A 5,425-nucleotide genomic window follows, 5' to 3' on the forward strand; every position below is an offset into this window, starting at 1 on the left:
GAGACCGGCGGGATGACATGGCAGCTCCTGGTTCGCCGGTGGACGGCGGCTGGACATGTCCGGCGGCTGGACGGACATGTCCAGTGTGCGGAGAGGGGAAAATCTAGGGTTAGGGGGATTCATCTGCGAATTTCGGTGGACAGGGCATATTTATAGTTTCTGGGAGCTAGGAGAGTCCAAATGAGGAGCGGTTTTCGGCCACGCGATCGTGAGCAAACGCCCGAGAGCATGGATGGGGTTTGGATGGGTTTGGTGGGCTGTGGGAAGAGGTGTTGGGCTGCAAAGAGAAAGGGGCTTTACGGTTACCCGGTTAACCGTTGGAGTACCAAACGACCTCCAAATGGCACGAACTTGACAGGCGGTCTACCGGTGCTATACCAAGGCCGCTTGGCAAGACTCGGTCCATTCCGAGAATGTTCAACACCCGCTCACAACGAGAGACAAAAGGGGGACGCCGGAGAGCATAGGAGTGCCGGGTTGCAAAACGGACAATGGGGCAAAACCTCGGATGCATGAGACGAACACGTATGCAATGCAATGCACATGATGACATGATAAAATGCAACACGCAAGCAAATGACATGGCAACGACGGCGAATAATTGGCAGACACCTGGCGCATCAGATCCGGGGCGTTACATATAGATGCTTGAGTTCTACTATTCCCCTGGAAATCACATACCACATATCGAGCGCCATGAACTTGTGCCCTCAGTACCGATGTCCATCTCGCGGTTTTCCTCCTCTCTCCACACTGCCACCTTTGCGTTGTGCTACCTACTAGACAATCTGGTACTAAACCTTCGACTCCCATTTCTCAAGAAACTTTCACTTGTGCGGGTTCATATATCGGAGGCCTCATTGCACAGCATCATCCACTATAGTTGCCCTGCGCTGGAGTGCTTGGTGCTTGTTTTCACAGTTAGAATCGGTTGTCTCCAAATAAAGTTGCCTAACCTTGTAAGAATTGGAATTTCTTTTGACGGAAGGCAGCTCATCATCCAAGACGCCCCTTCACTTCAAAGGTTGATCCTTGATTCTAGTTATTCACCATTGCAAATAACCGTCCTCTCTGCGCCTAAACTGGAGACCTTGGGTGTAATACATGATCTCTGTGCTCATTTCAATATGGTGTTTCGCTCCATACTTCTTCAGGTACTTTACATTATCATCTAAACTTGTAACCATAAGCTACATTTTAAATTTATGCGCATAATTTATATATCATCTTGGAGTACACATTTTGTACTAATATTATGTTCTATGTTCAATGAAGAGTTTCTCCATGGATGGCCTATCAATGGTGCTGGATTCTGTCAAGATCTTATATATCCAAATGAATAGTTTTGATCTGAACAAGATTATTGGCTTGCTGCAATGCTTTCCATGTCTGGAGAAGTTGTATATAAAGGTGATAATTTCACGCACATTGGAAGCCCGCATATAGTGTACTAGAATTAACCGTGTAGCTGTTCTCTTTCGACACTCTTCTTTTAGACCTTAACTGTTTTCAATCTTCATGTCTATTTAGGCAACATGATGGGGTAAGAAAGTTATAACCAATTGGTTGATTCGTAAGCATCGGGATTTTCTCACTTCTCATGAGATTCGATTGAAGACAATAACGCTAGAACAATATGTAGCCAACCGTGCAAACACAAGATTTGTCACATTCTTCCTGCTGAATGCGAGGTTACTATTGTCCATCAGGCTTAAGTTTATCAGCAGCATGGGTTTGACGGATGGGTATGTCGAAGAGCAAAAAAAGGAGTTTCAGGTGGGCATACGAGCTTCTAAATGTGCCGGGCTTCTATTTACAACATATTGTGGTTACAATCCAGTAAATTTTATGACCCAGGATGTTCATTCTATGGACCTGACCGATCCATTTGACTGTGACTGCCAAAAATAGTGCTGGAGTTAGATGTTGTTGCCCTTTTCAATCTGGATTTTTTGTAAACCTGATGAACAATTAACCCTCATGCTTTTGTACAGTTTGTAAGCTGGAGTTAGATGTTCCTGCCCTTTTCAACTCGGCTATGAGTGCCATATTTTCTTTGTAACAAGGCAAATAGCTTGCCATTCATTTAATTTAGAGTGAAATATTGTAACAAATCCCAACCAAGGGAAATAACATCACTCTCGCCGGCTGCTTGAGCTCACTGTGCATTACAGAAGCCAAGTGATTAGCCCCCACCAGCAACCACAAACTTATTTCAAACTAGCACATCAAATGGGCTGTAAATTTTCATAGGAAAGGCTGCATGACCGTGACAGATTTGGATTCTGACATTTGGGACCCACGAGGAAATAGCCTATCCAAGGTGGTGTCGACTTACTAGCCAGTCAACAAACGATTCTGCCTACCAGGCGTTGGATTGACATCCAACATCTGTCGTGTATCTTCTATCTCTTGTCTTCTTCTTCTTCCAGCTGCCCAAACCAAACCACCCCGTCGGCTCCGCCTACTCCCGCCTCCCATAGAAGTGCTTTCGTCAAGGGTGACCGACACGTGGCATCCACCGTAATGGAACGCCGTTAAGCTATTGGGTCAGGTTTTGGATTCGATAACCCGTTAACAGCCCCGACCAATGGGGATTTTCCACATGTAAAATCATCATTGGCTGGAGGAAACACGTGGCGTCTCATTGTTGGGACAGATGTCATCTACTCATTGGACAGAAGGCGCCTATGATACATCGACACATGGAACGGCCCAATAGAGGCCCATTCCTATGAAAAGGCTGGCCCGTTTGACTTGGTCAAAAGGTGGACGGCCGGCCCATGGAAAGCCTGTTAAAGGAGGCCTGTTCGCATATAGCCCATTTACATCCCACTAACCCAAGGCCCGTTACGCCCTATCCGAATTAGGCCCAGTAGCATCATCTGGGCCATCCAATATGATTCCATCCCATTTTCACTTCTGGCCCATGTATGGCCCATGACGTCTTTCAGCCCATATGAGGCCCTATGTAACTCTTGGCCTATTAACGGCCCATGGTGAAACTGACCCGTTATGAATAGTGTATCACTTTACACCCATTAACGGCCCGTGGTGAAACTGGCCCGTAATGAATAGTGTATCACTTTATACCCATTAACGACCCGTTATTTCGTTGGGCCGTTTCGAGCCCATGTTATCTTTCGGCCTTCTTAGAGCCCATTTATTCTTGGGCTCATTTCCAGCATTCATTTACTTATGGCCGGTTACTGTCATTTCTGCTTGTGTGCCAAATTCAGCCCGTGGTTACAGTCGGCCCGTTTGTGGTCCGTTAATACGTTTGGCTGTTTTCATAGCCTCATCAAATATGACCTATTAACGATGGCCCGTTATGGTCAGCCCATGAATGGACGATTCCAACTCTAGCCCTTTTACGGCCATAATGCGGCCTGTTATTGGCCCATGTTTGGCCAATCGATCATACGGCCCGTATAAGGCCCATTGATGATACGACCCGTAGAAGGCCCATTGTTTCTACGGCCCGTAGAAGGCCTGATGTTTCTACGGCCCGTAGAAGGCCTACTGTTTCTACGGACCGTAGAAGGCCCATTGTTTCTATGGCCCGTAGGAGGCCCAGTGTCACTACAGTAAATATTAGCCCATGGTTATTGTGGCCTAGTTTTAAAAAATAGGTTATTGCAGCCACTAGGAAACCGCGGAAAAAGAACTGCACTGACTACAAGCAAACAAATAAACAAGACAACAAGGAAATAAATAAGCAAGCAACTTATGCTAGGCTATCACGGCTATTACACATATTACATCCACTAGGCATCAAAGTTCGCCACTAGTGTAAATATAGGGAACACAACAACATATAAACGCCGCAGCAAAACAAGTCCAGAACTGAAACCACTTCAGAAGAGTTCAAGAAACAATATCCTGGGTACCCATAATGCTGGTAAGATGCTTAGCAAGCTTATTAACTTCCTCTTGTTTGGCGCTTAAATCCTCCAGCGCTTGCTGTTGCACAAGAAAGTACGCATCTGAATTCTGCAGGGACTTCCTTAGTCCTTCGGCTTCTTGCCGCACCACAGCTGACTGATGCCTTTCAGCTTGTAGCTGAGACTGAAGAAGCCGAAGTGATTCAGGCAGCGAGTTCGAAGAGCTTGTGCCAGCGGTACTGGCCAGTAACTTGAACACTACATCAACGCAGGACTGTGGGGTTTGCTCACTGTCTACAAGATCGTTTTTATCACCTTTCTTGGAGACCAACAGGTTTGTCTCACTATCTTGAACCTTATCTGCATTACTTTCTCTACCATTGCATAGTGGGGTGCTCTTCTCCAATATTCTGTTTGCATACTACAAGAGAAACAAACAGACACATCGCAGGTTTAGCTTGTAGTATACCAAACTCATTTTGGTAAACCTGTTCAGTAGTAAGGTGGACAGGATAACATCATGAAACAAACATATATCTATGTACTATGGTCACTGTATTGTCCATATCATTCTAGTTTATGTTCCCTAATCAAGACAGAGACACAGTTCAACTCATATATTTTTAAGACACAGCAGCATAGACAGAATATAAGTGTGAGAAACTACACAACATTGGTAGCACTTGTAATGTGCATCACATGAGAACATAACTGTTTATACAACTTAAACTGAAATCAACATAGAGCAAGAAGTTAGAACGGCAATCCAGTTAAATAAATAGATTTAAAACATACCTGTTGCGCCGTTGGAGTTTCAATTGGATCCTTCAAATTCAAAAGTAGTTGGTATGAGTAAATACAGTGATGCAATAGCAAAGGAGTATGGACCATAGCTATGGAATCTGACCTGAGAACAGTTGCTCTTCTGCTTTAAACGTGGAGTTTGGGTTAGCTGTGGTGGTCTTCGTGCTTTGGGCACTGCAGTAGCTTTACAAACTGCTTGTGTGGGGGTACTCTGTGGTGGACATGGTGCTTTGTCAACTATAAGTGGGTTACTATCCGCTGGGGTTGCGGTTAGATGGGTTGTAGCCGTTTCTCTGTCCAACGGTGTAAGTGTGCAATCTGGAAGAGTCTCGATTATGTGTGGTGGGGCTAGTTTGTGGGCCGGTACAACCATGGTTCTATCTGCATCGACGGGTAGCACTGTCTTTTGTGAAGAACGGGTTTTGCCCCCTTAGATACTGCCATCACCTCCTCCAATTCAAATGGCTGATAAACAAGAAAAGAAATTGAACGTACAGACATTCTATGATAGACAGATGTGGTAATTCACATATATGTTGTCTAACCAAACAGGACAACATGACACAATTTCACATATATGATGCCTAACTAAACAGGATAGCATGCCACAGTTTCAGATATATGAAGGATAACTTAATGGGATATAATGGCATAATTCAACATATGATGAGTACCTAAACAGGATGACATGCAAAAACTATATGATGTCTTTCTAAAATAGGTTGGGATGAAATAAT

Source organism: Triticum aestivum, chromosome 7B (genome assembly GCF_018294505.1).
Source record: "Triticum aestivum cultivar Chinese Spring chromosome 7B, IWGSC CS RefSeq v2.1, whole genome shotgun sequence".
NCBI lineage: Eukaryota > Viridiplantae > Streptophyta > Magnoliopsida > Poales > Poaceae > Triticum > Triticum aestivum.